Raw genomic sequence first — 15,538 nt, 5'->3', positions numbered from 1 at the left:
GTCCAGTGATCTTTAAAAGTGTTGCAGTTACCAACCTATTGACTATCAAATCTTCTTTGAAAAAAATGACTGCTCAGGCTTCTGCCCATCTTTTAATCGAGTTGTTTTTGATATTGAATTATATGACCTGTTTATATGTTTTGGATATTAACCTCTTATTGATCATATAATTTGCAATTTTTTCTCCCATTCAGTAGATTGTCTTTTTTTTGTTGATGGTTTCCTTTGCTGTGCAAAAGCTTTTAAGTTTAATAAGGTCCCATTTGTTTACTTTTGCTTTTATTTCTTTTGCCTTGAGACAGATCCAAAAATATTGCTACAATTGATGTCAAAGAGTGTTCTGCCTAAGTTCTTTTCTAGGAGTTTTATGGTTTCAGGTTTTACGTTTAGGTCTTTAATCCATTTTGAGTTTATTTTTGTATATAGTGTAAGGAAATGTTCTCATCTCATTCTTTTGCATGTAGCTGTCCCGTTTTCCCAGCACCACTTATTGAAGAGACTGCCTTTTCTCCATGGTATATTCTTACCTCCTTTGTCATAGATTAATCGAGCATATGTGTGTGGTTTTATTGCTGGGTTCTCTAATCCATTGGTTTGTGTCTGCTTTTGTGCCTGTACCTTGCTGTTTTGATTACTATGGATTCACAGTATAAAGTCAGGAAGCATGATACCTCCATCTTGTTCCTTTTTCTCAATATGACTTTGGCAATTCAGGACCTTTTGTGGTTCTATAAATCTTGGGATTATTTGTCTTAATCTGTGAGAAATGTCATGGATATTTTGATAGGCATTGCTTTAAATCTGTATATTGATTTGAGTAGTATGGATATTTTAATATTATCAGTTCTTACATTTCAAGAACATGGGGTATATTTCCATTTTCAAATTCTTTCATCAATGGTTCATAGTTTTCAGAATATACATCTTTCATTTCCTCGGGAAGTTGATTCCTAGGTTTTTTTATTCTTTTTAAATGTAATTTTAAAAAGGATGGTTTTCTTGCTTTCTCTTTTTGATAATTCATTATTAGTATATAGAAAAGCAACAGATTTCTGTATATTTTGTATCCTGTAACTTTACTGAATTAATTTATCAATCTAATAGTTTTGGGTGAAGACTTCAGGGTTTTCTATATAAAGCATCAAGTCATCTGTGAATAGTGACACTTTTCTCTTTGGGAAAAAATTTGGGTACCTTTTCTTTTTCTTGTCTGATTGCTGTGACAAGGGCTTCCAATAATGTATTAAATAAAAGTGACAAAAGTGCATCCTTGTCTTGTTCCTGATTTAATAGGAAAGGTTTTCATCTTTTCACTGTTGAGTATGATGTTAGTGTGGGTTTGTCATAAATGACCTTTATTATGTTGATAAGTGTTCTATCTTTATTAACTTTGATGAGTTTTTTAAAATTTTCTTTTTCTTCCATTTATTTTTATTAGTTGGAGGCTAATTACTTTACAGTATTGTAGTGGTTTTTGTCATACATTGACCTGAATCAGCCATGGATTTACATGTATTCCCCATCCCGTTCCCCCCTCCCACCTCCCTCTCCACCCGATCCCTCTGGGTCTTCCCAGTGCACCAGGCCCGAGCACTTGTCCCGTGCATCCAACCTGGGCTGATGATCTGTTTCACCCTAGATAATATACATGTTTCGATGCTGTTCTCTTGAAACATCCCACCCTTGCCTTCTCCCACAGAGTCCAAAAGTCTGCTCTGTACATCTGTGTCTCTTTTTCTGTTTTTCATATAGGGTTATCGATACCATCTTTCTAAATTCCATATATATGTGTTAGTATACTGTATTGGTCTTTATCTTTGATGAGAGTTTTGATCATGAATGGGTTTTGATTTTTGTCATCTGCTTTATCTGCATTTGTTGAAATGATCATGTGATTTTTTTATCCTTGCCTTTGTCAATATGGTGTGTCATACTGATTAATTTGTGAATATTGAACCACCCTGTATCCCTGGAATAAATTCTGCTTGATTGTGGTATATGGTTCCTTTTTATATTGTTGAATTTTATTTGCTTATATTTTGTTGAGGACTTGTACATTTTTACATTTATGCTTACCAGAGATAATTGCCCTGTAATTCCTTTTTTTTTTTTTTAGTGTCTTTGTCTGGCTTTGGCATCACAGTAATGTTGGCCTCACAAAATAAATTTGAAAGTATTACATCCTTTTTAAGTTTTTGGAATAGTTTGAGAAGGATAGGTGTTAGCTCTTCTTTATATGTTTGGTAGAATTCCCCTGTGATGTTGTCTGACTGTGCACTTATGTTTGCTGGAAAATTTTTTTTTGGTTAAGTACAAATTCAATTTCACTACTAATGACTGGTCTTTTCAGGTTGTCTATTTCTTCCTGATTCAGTGTTGAAAGATTGTATATTTCTAGGAATTTGTTCATTTCCCCTAGGTTGTTCAATTTGTTGGCATGTAATTGTTGAATTCTTTTATGATTTTTGGTATCTGTGTGTTATCAGTTCTTATTTTTTCTTTTCATTTTTCATTTTGTTTATTTGGGTCTTCTCTCTTTTCTTCTTGATGAGCTGACTAAAGTTTTATCAGTTTTATCTTTTCAAAGCTCCAGCTCTGGTTTCATTGATCTTTTCTTTTCTTTCTTTTTTTTTTTGGTCTCTATTTCATTTATTTCCCATCTGATCTTTATTGTTTCCTTCTTTCTGCTGACTTTGGGCTTTATTCTTTTTATAATTTTATTAGATGATAGGTTAGGTTATTTATTCAAGATTTTTCTTGTTTCTTGAGGAAGGCCTCTATTTTATTTTCATTCTTAGAGCTGCTTTTGTTGCATTGCATAGATTTTGGAAAGTTGTGTGTCCATTTACAGTTGTCTTGAGATATTTTCAATTTCCTTTTTGATTTTTTTCACTGACCCACTGGCTTTTTTTAGTAGTTCGTTATTTAGTTTCCCACTTTTCTTATATTTGATTACCAGTTTCTTATTGTGTTTGGAAAAAATGCTTGATGTCAGTTCTGTTCTCTTGAATTTGTTTTGACCCAGAGGGCAGCAGAAGGACAAGAAGGATTGATGCAGGCACTCAGCTTGGTTGGGGTGCAGGCTGTGGTGGTCTGGCCACAGACAGAGATTGGTAGTGCTTCTGATGTGCTGCCGAGGTATGCACCAGGAATGGCTGCCCCTGTCCTGCTCTGCCTGCTTCGGGTCTGAGCCACCTCTGTGTCTCACAGCTGAGCTTTCATCTCAGCTGTAGCAGCCATTGCCACGGTGTGAAGCACATATGCCTGGAGGGTTGCATGGCTCAGGGTAGGGCACATGCCATGGTGGTCATGTGAAGCTGTCCAGCTGCTCATGCAGTCTACACTTGTCCTCTCTCCACCCTACTTTGTTTTATGGGTGTTTCCACTTAAAGACATTTTGTTTAATATATATCGTTAACTCATTAGTATTGACTTCATGGCTAATAACACTATAACTCATTCCTGAAGCTTTCTCTGTATAGCACATCACAACTTTCTAGGAACACTGGCCAGTACTTTCAGCCTGGTGGTTGGGGCCCATTTTAAAGGGCAAAATTACTCGTGTGTGTTTATGTGTGTTAGTCGTTCAGTCGTCTCTCAGTCTTTGAGACCCCATGGACCACCATCAGGCTCCTCTGTCCATGGAATTCTCCAGGCAAGAATCCTAGAGTGGGTTGTCATTTCTTCCTCCAGGGGATCATCCCAACCCAGGGGGACCACCATCAGGCTCCTCTGTCCATGGAATTCTCCAGGCAAGAATCCTAGAGTGGGTTGCCATTTCTTCCTCCAGGGGATCATCCCAACCCAGGGGTCAAACCTGGGTCTCCTGCACTATAGGTAGATTCTTTACCATCTGAGCTCATATAAAGCCCAAATCACAAAAACTTGTCACAACATATACTATGAGAAGAACACTTAATTACGTATGACAGCTGAAACAGGAAGGCAGAGCATCATCTTTTTTGACCTCAGCTGGGAAGATGTGTATTGGATGATTAAAATTGTTGCCATCTTGTCCATATCTGTGAATGATTGGCAAAGTGCCATGAATTTTGATTTGGGGGCTACAGACAAATTTTGGTGAGTAGGAGAATTTGCAAGTGAGGAATCTGTAAATAATGAGAACCTACTGTAACTCTTTTTGGTAGAACTTCTAAAACATAAAATAGGATTGAACTTAATTTCAACTTATCTTGATGTTGTAGGCTCATCATTATGAAGATGCTTATGAAGTTAATCCAACATTTCTTTGAGAATCTGTCATTTCTATCCCCACTCTGTACCCCTAGTTTGTCATCATTATCTTCTTTATCACCTGCTCTGCCTTCACTTCATCTCTGCTGGTACTTCTTAGTATTGCAGCTTTAAGTTATTAACCCTCTTCTTCCCTTTCCTGATGCTCCTGTAAAGTAGGGAAAACCTCGAGTTTTAGGAGGAAGCAGAAAACCACACTCGTAGAATGATTAAGAATAGTTTGTAGATATGAGTTAACCTCAATAAATATGAGTGTGAAAATGAGAGAGGGACTTCAGTACATTACCTTTGTGACAGCCACTTCCCTTCTGACTCAGAGCCTTTTGTTAACATTGTTTTCCATGGTGTATGTGATGATTCAGAATGTCAATTTTTTTTTTTTTTTTTTGCCATCAATTAGTGAGGAGGATAACTCAACCTTGGGTTAACATTTTTAGCTCTTTTTTTTCTTCTTCTCCTTTTGGTGATTGTATAAAAACTCTGATAGTAATCTTGGTCATTTTTGCATACATTGCTGCTTATAGGAACATTAACTTCTTCTTAAAAGACTAGATGTTCAGGTCTAGAAACACAAGCTAAGTAGCTTAGAGTAATGGCAGAGCTGATGAGGAAGTTTGCCAAACATTTCTTGACTCTTGCACTTGTTTCTGTGTGTTTGTTTCTATTAGGTGAAACAGCTGCCTCTCCAAGTCTTGGAGGAGTGGCCTTGTGGAGGAAATGAAACTTATTGTTCAAGTTTTCTCTAGATCCTGTTTGTCTCACAAACCTTTGTGATCTTCCAAGCAATTTAATTTATTGTTAATAACTCCCAGTGAGTTAGGATGTGCCAACTCCTGTCAATGGTCCAAACGGAGGGATCTCAGTTGGCATCTAGTTTCAGGCTGACTGGAAGTTAGACCATCAAACAGCAACTTTTACAAATATATCCAGTCTTGTGGGACCACAGTCATAAATCCTGCTGGTCTCCAGGTTGGGTGATCAGAGGGGGTCCCCTGTGGGGCAGCTGCAAAAACTGGGCCTCTGGAAGAGTGTATAAGCTCTTTTCAGGGAGGTACCAGTGAGCCGTGGCAAAGTAGACAGCAGAAAGAGGGCATTCCCAGGCCTGTGTTCTCTGAAAGTATCTTTTGGTCTTTAGATGTGTTCCAGACCTGAAGCCTGCTTCTCAGACTAAGGTCGGGGTGTGTTACAGTCAGCTGTCTAAACAGCGCCTTGAGGCTGTTAGACTTCCAAGACCTCTCTGATTGTTACAGTCCTGTGGGACCAAGAATGCAAGCCTGCCAGTTTCAGAGCCAGGCCATCAAGGAGCATCCCCTGTGCAGTGGGCCCCAGAACTGGATACCAGATGTAAAAACTGGGGCGGCAGACCTGTGCTGGAGCTTCCTTTTGAGATGCTGGCACTGTGAATTGCAGTAGAGGGAGAGTATGAAGTTTGTACTGCCTTCTGAAGTCTCTGGAAAGGCTTAAGCCAGCCCTTAGATGACCAAAGACTTCTTTGAGCCCAGTTCAATGGCATCTTTACCATATTTGCATAATTTTGAGCTTGAATTCATTCCTTTTCAGACCAGCTTTAACATTTTTTTTGTGGTCAGTTTTCCGGAGGATATTTCAGTTATTAAATTTCTTGGCCTTTAGTCTAGTGCCTCACTCTTTGGTCTGTTCAGCAGTACCATGCGGTGTAAATTTTCTGCTCTGCTGTGAACAATTGCAGATTTAGTGCTACCTTCTGCTAGTGGATCCATTTCAGATAAGACTTTTGTTATTCTTTGTTCATTCCGGTTGGAATGTTCTTTTCATCCTTGCCTACATTAGATTTTGCTCCCATCATATTTTTGTTGCAGTGTAGTATGTGTTCAGAGTGTTTTCACATCCTAAATGAAAAAAATGATCCTTGCTCAGGATAGAGAGGCATGATATAACTCACTGATTTCATGTAGAAAGTATAGCTCTTTTTAATACTGTAGCCACTAGCCACATGTTGCTGTTGACTACTGGAAATGTGAGCAGTCCAAACTGAGACATGATGTCAGTGTAGAATACAGTCTGGATTTAGATGGCTTAGTATAAACAAAAGAGTGTAGATTCTCATTAATACTTTATGTGATTATGTCTTTAAATGATACTAGGATAGGATAAATATATCATAATTAATTTTAACTGTTTTTTACCTTTTTATCATTTTAAAGAACATCCTTATAACTCATTTGTCTTTATAACTGGATGTTTGTACCTCTTATTCTTCCTCACCTGTTCCATTCATCCTCCCACCTCCCTCCTCTCTGGCATCCACCTGTTTATTCTCCATATTTATGAGTTTATTTCTCTTTTGTAATGTTCATTTTAAGATTTCACATATAAGTGAAATCATGTGGTATTTGTTGTTCTCAGTCTGATTTGTTTCATTTAGTGTAATACTGTCTAGATCCATTCATGCTGTTGCAAATGCCAAGAGTACCTTCTTTTTATGGCTTTCTTATCTTGGGTAGTGTGAATAGTGCTGCAATGAACATAGGCATGCACATATCTTTTTGAATTAGTATTTTCATTTTCTTTGTATAAATACCAGGAATGGATTTGCTGGGTTGTATGGCAGTTCTATCTTTAGTTTTTTTGAGGAACCTCTATACTGTTACACATAGTGGCTGAACCATTTTACATTCTCACCAACAGTGTTAGAGGGCTCCTTTTCCCCCACATTCTCAGCCTAACTTATTATTGTCTTCTTGATAATGTCCATTCTGACAGGTGTGACGTGGTATCTCATTGTGGTTTTGATTTGCATTTCCCTGATAATTAGTGATATGAGCATCTTTTTTGTGAGTCTGTAATAGAACGTGGCTGAGTGCAGCCCTTAGCACGCTGCTGTTGCTGTGCGCCATTACCCTGCACCCCATTAGGAGGCATCCGTTACCACCAGGGGACCATTAGTGGTCCTGCTCAGCCATTGATTGATGCTGCAGTGGGGCCCTCCCACAAGCAACCAGCTGTCAATGAGTGGCTGTTAGTGGGCCCGTTCACCCAGCTGGTGATCATCTGGTAGAGAGTTAGGTAAAAGGCGGATCCCAGCCTTCTTCCTGGGACCCTCCACCTCACCTTGTAACAGAGTGCGGTGAAGGGCAGCCCTTAGCACAAGGCTGTCTGCTGTACACCATTACTTTGCACTGTGTTAGGAGACAATGGGTGCGCTCAGTCATTGGTCAGCACTGCAGTGGGCTCCTCCCACAAGCTACCAACTGTCAAGGAGCGACCGTTAGTGAGGCATTCAGCCAATGGTTGATGGAGTGGTGGTCTTCAGGTGGAGAGTGAGGTAAGAGACAGATCCTGGCCTCTCTGAGCCCTCCAGCTCACCTGCTCGCCAGGGTCACCCACTGGCCTTGGCCCAGGCCTTGAGGCAGCAGAGAATCTCTCCCCCCTGTCCTGTGACCTAATAGCAGCAGCAATCTTCATTTGGGTGGCCTGAGGAGCCTGAAGGCAAGTTGGGTCCTGGACACCCGGCTCCCTCAGCGAGTAACAGCTGGGCAGGGTCTGGGGACCTGTCCCTGAGGGAGTCACCAACGGAGGTCCTTTAGTCAGGACCTGGACCTCAGAGGGGAAAAGTTGTGCCTTGGGACCTTGCGCTTTTTTGACAGCACAGAGAATAACACTTGTTTGGTAGAGATTTAAAGGAACATTATTACCTGACCTCAAGAAAAAAGACTGATATCAAGGAGTTTGCAGCAACTAACAATGGCCCTCGCTTTTTTGGAGAAAAGGGCTTTGCTAAAAACTTTTGGAGAGTTTGGGGGTTTTATGGCATGACCCACCCATTTTCTTGCATGGCCCTTAATAAAACTTTCTCTGTCCAAACTCTGACATTCTGATATTGTTTGGCCTCACTGTGTGTCAGGCACATGGACTTGTGTTTCTGTAACATGTCTATTGGCCATCTGTATGTCTTCTTTGCAAAAATGTCTATTCAGGTCCCCTGCCAATTTTTAAATTGAGTTCTTTTTTTGATGTTGAATTACATGAACTTTTGGTGTATTTTAGATATTAACCCCTTAGCAGTTATATTGTTTGTAATGTATGCAACCATTCAGTAGGTTGCTTTTTTGTTTTGTTATTAGTTTTTCACTGTGCAAAAGCTTTTCAGTTTGATGTGGTTCCAGTTTGTTTATTTTTGCTTTTGTTTCCCTTGCCTAATTAGACATATCCAAAAAATGTTGTTAAGAGTGATGTCCAAGAGCATACTGCCTATGTTTTTTTCTAGAAATTTTATGCTCTCAGGTCTTATGTTTAAGTCTTCAGTCATTTTGAACTTATTTTTGTATATGGCATGAGAAAGTATTCCAATTTGATTCTTTTGCATGTGGCTGTCCAGTTTTCCCAACACTTTATTGAAGTGGATGTCTTTTCTCCATTGTATATTCTTACCTCCTTTGTTGTAGGTGAATTGCCCATATGTGTGGGTTCATTACTGAACTCTCTTCTGTTTCATTGATCTATGTGTCTGTTTTTGTGCCAGTATCGTCCTGTTTTGGTGACTGCAGCTTTGTAGTATAGTTGGAAATCAGGGAATGTGATACCTCTAGCTTTGTTCTTTTTCAAGATTGTTTTGGCTATTTGTGGTCTTTCATGTTTCCACACAAGGTTTAAAGTAATTTGTTTAGTTCTGTGAAAAATGCCATTGGTAATTTGATAGGGATTGCATTGAATCTGTAGACTACCTTGGGTAGTATGCCATTTTAATGATATTCATTCTTCCAATCTATGAGCACTGTATATTTTTCCATTTGTTTGTGTTGTGCTTTTTACTTTTATAATCAGGCCACTAGGGAACTTAAAATTATGTATGTGACTAGCATTTGTTGCTTATATTTCTGTTCAATAGTATATAATATGCAGTTAGTATAGATGTTATATTCTAGATTTTATAATATATAGACCCTATTTCTTATTTTTTTCTCTTATCTTCCCTCCCGTCTTATAAATATACCTGTAATGTTGTCCTGTTGAGGAGAAGGTAAGACATAACGTGTTTATTCAATGATCAACTCCCTATTGACCAACCAACCACACTTCTCATTATAGGTAGTTGCCATGCACTTCTGTGAAAGCTCCCAAGATATCAAATTAGTAAAATTTGGATAATATGAGACCATATTTTTTATGTGCTGAAGTTAAGCCAACTGGCAATCTTGAGAACTCACTGAACCTGGAAAAAATGTATTTAGAATCTGCTAAAAAGAGTTTGAAATAAATTTCAGCAATCCTTGTTTTCAAGTATGAATTCCTTTGAAACTTGTTACTATCAGTCAGTGAGAATTTAATATTATCAAAGTGTTGAGCAGTATTATGCATTGTAAAAAGCTGGATGCTATTTTCAAGTCTACAGAGGTGAATTCAGTCCAGGAAATGTTCTGTCCTTTATTGTTTGGTATAGCATCAGCCACATGGTTTATTTGCAAACTTGTTTTGTGGCAGCATTTTAGAATTTCAGAAGCCTTTATTATAAAAATAACATTTTACTCATATGAATTTGGACAATGCAAAATTATAAATGCCTAATTTTAATGTAATGTCTCATAATTGTGTCTATATTAAATATAGTAATATTTAGTTTTTAATAGACAATAAATACAACACGTGTAAGGGTTTTTGCTACATCTCATGAAAGATAGAAACCACACTGAGTGAGGGCCACATTTATCCACTTTTTCCTTCCTGGGCACTGTCAATCCTCTGTCATTGCATATAAAATTCAAGCAAAAAGCAACAGTCTTGGGCTGAGGAGTTAAGAGATCAGAGTTTGGGGCTGCCAGAGTGACTGGATATGGAAATAGAAAATCCAAGAAAGGAAGGAAGCACAAAAGGAAATGCCTCAAAAATCCTTAAATTTAACAAAGTCACAGGGTACAAAGTTAGCATAAAAAAGCCAATTTTATTTCTATATATTGTTGTTGTTGTTGATCAGTCATTCAGTCATGTCCAAATCTTTGTTACCCCATGGACTGCAGCATGCCAGGCTTCCCTGTCCTTCACCATCTCCTGTAGTTTGCTCAAACTCATGTCCATTGAGTTAGAAATGCCATCTGACCATCTCATCCTCTTCGTCCCCTTCTCCTCTTGCTCTCAATCTTTCCCAGCACCAGGGTCTTTTCCAATGAGTCTGCTCTTTGCATCAGGTGGCCAAAGTATTGGAGCTTCAGCTTCAACATCAGTCTTTCCAGTGAATATTCAAGGTTGATTTCCTTTAGGATTGACTGGTTGGATCTCCTTGCTGTACAAGGAACTCTCAGGAGTCTTCTCTAGCACCACAGTTCAAAAGCATCAATTCTTTGATTTTTCAGCCTACTTTATGGTCCAACTCTCATATCCATACATGACTACTGGAAAAACCATAGCTTTGACTATACAGACCTCCTGTGGCAAAGCAATATCTCTGCTTTTTTAATATGCTGTAGTTTGTCATTGCTTTTCTTCCAAGGAGCAAGCGTCTTTTAATTTCCTGGCTGCAGTCACCATCCGCAGTGATTTTGGAACCCAAGAAAATAAAATTTGTCACGGTTTCCACTTTCCCCCCTTCTCTTTAGCAACAAACAATTAGAAAATGAAATGTATAAAAAATAATTTGCATGATTGCATTAAAAATATGAAATCCTTAAGTGAAGAAACTCTACACTGGAAACCAGAAAACTTTGCAGAGAGAAATTAAGGACAAAATAAATGGAGAGAAGTACCATGTTCATAGATTAGAAGACTCAGTACTTTTAAGATGTTAATACCCTGAAACCCTGGTCTCTAGTCAGTGCAATCTCAATCAAAATCCCAAATGGTTTTATTAAAATAGAAAGTGCCAGTCTGATTCTAAAATTCATATGAAAATACTAAGAAACTAGAATAACTAAAACAGTTTTTAAAATAATAAATTTGGAGAACTCACAGTACATGATTTCAAGACTTATCATAAAGCAGTAGAAATTAAATCAATGTAATATTGGCATAGGCCTTCCCTAGTGGCTCAGTGGTTGGAGAAGGCAATGGCACCCCACTCCAGTCCTCTTGCCTGGAATATCCCATGGATGGAGGAGCCTGGTAGGCTGCAGTCCACGGGGTCGCAAAGAGTCAGACATGACTGAGCGACTTCACTTTCACTTTTCTGCATTGGAGACGGAAATGGAAACCCACTCCAGTGTTCTTGCCTGGAGAATCACAGGGATGGGGTCGCACAGAGTCGGACACGACTGAAGTGACTTAGCAGCAGCAGTGGGTCAGTGGTAAAGAATCTACCTGCTAGTGCAGGAGATGCAGGCTTGATCCCTGGGTCAGGAAGATCCCCTAGAGAAATAATAAAGGCGACAGCAGAATGAAGTACTCCTCTCTTCTACACTAAGATTCATCTCTCCTGTAATTTCCTAAAAACAGGAGAATTTCTCAGTGAATTCAAGTTAAAAGTTCTTGGTGGCTTTCAACAGAAATGTATAATAGTGTTTGTGTTGTGCTGTTGTGTCTGATTCTTTGTGACTCTTTGGACTGTAGCCCGCCAGGTTCCTCTGTCCATGGGATCGAATCTGTGTCTCCTGCATTGCAGGTGGATTCTTTAACCTCTGAGCCCTTGGGGAAGCCTAGCTTTTCCCAAACAAAAGTGAGAGTGTGCTGCGCCTTTTCCTATTTAGCCCGTCATTTTAGTTCTATAATAATATGAGCACAGGTTGAAGTTATAGATACTCCCTGCATTACAGCTTTGTTTTACTCCATTTATGTCTGTAAAATAAGCTTAGCACTACTTGAATCCTAATTTCAAAGATTTCCAGTTGCAAAGTTAGCAAAACTATTGTTGGGGGCATGTATCAAGAATCTTGCTTTTCATTCCACCCTGCTCCCCTCCCCACGTGGAAGGAATGTATTTGTTTATAATAATTAAAATGATCTATGGAGTGGTGTAGGAAATATTAAATGTAAATTTTACTGTGAAGTTTGCAATAGCCACAGGCATTGATTTTTTTTCTGAATATAGAAAAAAAGATTTGAATAAATGAATGCTTTGATTTTAGGCTTTTCTTCTTTTATTAAAAAAAGTTTACTTGAAAAGAGATGAGACTTCAAAGATAGTGTTTATAAAAAGAGTTTTATGCACTGGAATTTTAAAGGATATTCTTTAAAGCTTTCCTAGGCTAATTGGAGAAAAACAGAAAAGCTAATGAATCTGTACAAATTTCTTCATTCTAGTGTGGAGACTTAATATTCTGCTTTTAAAGATAAACTTATAAAATGCTTTGTGAGCACACTTCATGCTTATTAGCTTTCTTGATAGCTGGTGGTTACCTTGAGCCTTTTTATGGCTAGAAGTGAGATGATCAGAGGAAGATTTAGGGGTACCACTCTCTCTTTCTCTACCTTCTCTTGGTCCAGACTTATGTCCACTTACCTGAACTGTTAGATTAGCCTGTTGCCTGACTTTCTGTGTGAAATAGCCATCCTCATTGTTCCTAAAACCCAGAACACTGGGGTATTGCCCTGAGTGTAAAATTAGATTCAGATACCTCTGGCATCTAAAACTCCTATGTGATTTTTCTTCACACTTACTTTTTCCAGTCCTTTATCCTGCTGCTCCTTCTCTTACCCTCTACACCAAGTCAAATTTTCTCCTCACAATGTGTGCAGTAAAGCCCACATGTGCTCCGCAGTGAGTTTCGCCATGATGTTCCCTCTGTGTGGAACATCTTTGTCTTTGTTCCCTACTTCTCTTCTGTATGTTGAAATCCTACCCATAGATCAAATCTTCCCTTCCTCCGTGAAGCCACCCTAGGATCTCCCTAGTTGAGTGGAATGCTCTTTCTGCATACTGGGTAAACTTGTACCTTTATTGTAGTAATTATCAAAATTCATCTTGTGTGCTGGTTAGTCTTATTTTTCCTATAATGAAGACAAATGTTCATGTCTTGTAAGTATTTTTTTTAAACTCAATAATGCTTAACAAAATTAGAGATGCAAATATTTTTTGAATTCATGAATCACTGAATTCGGTATGTTTGTTTTCCTCCAGTTACTAAATTCAGTGTAGTACTACTTGCTATGTATATTGATTGTTTTCTATTTATTAAATAGTTTTTCTATGGCTTACTCATATTTCTCTGATTACTTTTATTATTTTAAACTTAAAGAAAGTTGAGAAGATAGTTCAAGAAACATCTGTAAACCCTTTATCCAGATTTACTAAGTATTTACATTTTGTTCCAATTGTTTTATTCTCTGCCTCTGTCTGCTTGAACTTGGAAGCACTGTGTTGCTTTCCTAAGGATAAGATCTTTCCCTGATGCAACCATAGTATAATGATCAAAAAAGGATATCTTGCATTGATATTGTATTCCTGTCTAATCTACAGTTCATAGTCAAATTTCATCAGTTCAGAGAATGATCTTTATAGCTATGTGGTGGTGACAGAGTTGCAAGGTCTTGTCTCTTTGCAACTCTATAGCCCTCTAGGCTTCTCAGCTCATGGGATTTCCAGGGCAGGAATACTGAAGTGGGTTGCAATCGTCTTCTCTAGGGGATCTTCCCGACCCAGGGATAAATCCCGTCTGAGCCACCAGGAGCTACTTTCCTCCCTAATTTAGTATTAATATATAACCTTGCATTCCAGATTGCCTTTTCTTGTCATGTCTCTGCCGCCTTCTTCCTTCTGGAATAGTTCTTCAGTCTTGTCTTTATTGATTATGACATTTCTGAAGAGTATTTTGTCAAACATTCCTTGAATTGGGCTTGTGGGATGCTCTGGAGTCAAATAGCACATGTAATGTTATGTCCTTCCCTGTACATCATGTTAGGAAACATGTGATATCAGTTTGCCCCAGTATTGAGGTTGTAAACTTTGATCATTTGATTAAGATCGTCAGGACCCTCCACTCTAAAATTACCATTTCCGCTTGGAATCAATTAGTACTTTGTGTTGATACATTTGAACTCCAAGGATTCTGGTTCTCACTGAACTTTTACTTACTAGATACGAACTGCTATGTATAAAAAAATAAGCTACAAGAATATATTGTACAGTACAGGGAATATAGTCAATATTTTATACTGACTTTAAATGGAGTATAGTGTATAAAAGTTTTGAATCCCCATGTTATACATCTGAAACTAATATAATATTATAAATCAGCTATACCTCAAAACAAAAACATGTTTAGCCACTTACTTTAGCAACCATTAATGGTTTTCTGGCTGTTATTTTTGTTTCTCTACTTATTCACTTCAGTTCAGTTCAGTCGCTCAGTCATGTCTGACTCTTTGCGACCCTATGAATCGCAGCACGCCAGGCCTCCCTGTCCATCACCAACTCCCGGAGTTCACTCAAACTCATGTCCATTGAGTCGGTGATGCCATCCAGCCATCTCATCCTCTGTCGTCCCCTTCTCCTCCTGCCCCCAATCCCTCCCAGCATCAGGGTCTTTTCCAATGAGTCAATTCTTCGCATGAGATGGCCAAAGTATTGGAGTTTCAACTTCAGTGTCAGTCCTTCCAACGAACACCCAGGACTGATCTCCTTTAGGATGGACTGGTTGGATCTCCTTGCAGTCCAAGGGACTCTCAAGAGTCTTCGCCAACACCACAGTTCAAAAGCATCAATTTTTCGGCACTCACTCTACTTATTAATTGAACTTCTATTGATAAGAAGGCCTTTATTGGTGCCAAGACTATACACTGGAGAAAGAACAGTTGCTTCAGTAAATAGTGGTGGGAAAGCTAGGCAGCCACATGCAAAAGAAAGCAACTGGACCATTATCTTATACCATACACAAAAATTAACTTAAAATGGATAAAAGACTTGAATGTTAAGGCCCCAAACCATAAAACTAGAAGAAAACATATGTGGTAATTTCTTTGGCAACAGTCTTAGATGATACTTTTGTGACTGACACTAAAAGCAACGGTATCAAAAACCAAAATAAGTAAGTGGGACCACGTCAAACTAAAAAGCTTCTGCTGAGTAAAGGAGACCATCAGAAAATGAAATGGCAACCTACTGAGTGAGAGAAAATATTTACAAATTTTGTATCTGATAAAAGATTAATATCCAAAGGTATAGAGAACTCACATAACTCAACATCAAAAAAGCAATGTGATTAAAAAATGGGCAGATAAACTGAATAGACATGTTCCCAAAGAAGACATATAGATGGCCAATGGGTGCATGAAAAGATGTTCAACATTACTATCAATCAGATTCATCATCTATCATCAGGGAAATGCAAATCAAAACCACATTGAGATGTCACCTCACACCTGCCAGAAAGGCTATTATCCA

The 15,538-nt window shown here is 38.4% G+C and overlaps 1 protein-coding gene across 5 annotated transcripts in view; it reads left to right on the top strand.

Moving 5' to 3' along the window:
* Positions 1–15,538, top strand: part of ELAPOR2 (endosome-lysosome associated apoptosis and autophagy regulator family member 2) — a 210,808-nt gene that overhangs the window by 34,476 nt on the left and 160,794 nt on the right. The window contains exon 1 of one of the 5 annotated variants that reach the window (XM_070470059.1): positions 7,489–7,558. The exons of 3 other annotated variants lie outside the window; for them this stretch is intronic. The gene's annotated coding sequence lies outside the window, so the exon portion shown is untranslated. Of the gene's footprint in view, positions 1–7,488; positions 7,559–15,538 lie in introns of those variants that run through there. One more of the 5 variants, XM_070470062.1, reaches the window with a different exon arrangement.

This window comes from Odocoileus virginianus, chromosome 1 (assembly GCF_023699985.2).
Source record: "Odocoileus virginianus isolate 20LAN1187 ecotype Illinois chromosome 1, Ovbor_1.2, whole genome shotgun sequence".
NCBI classification, from domain to species: Eukaryota; Metazoa; Chordata; class Mammalia; order Artiodactyla; family Cervidae; genus Odocoileus; species Odocoileus virginianus.
This window is presented reverse-complemented; position numbering and strand designations above follow the sequence as displayed.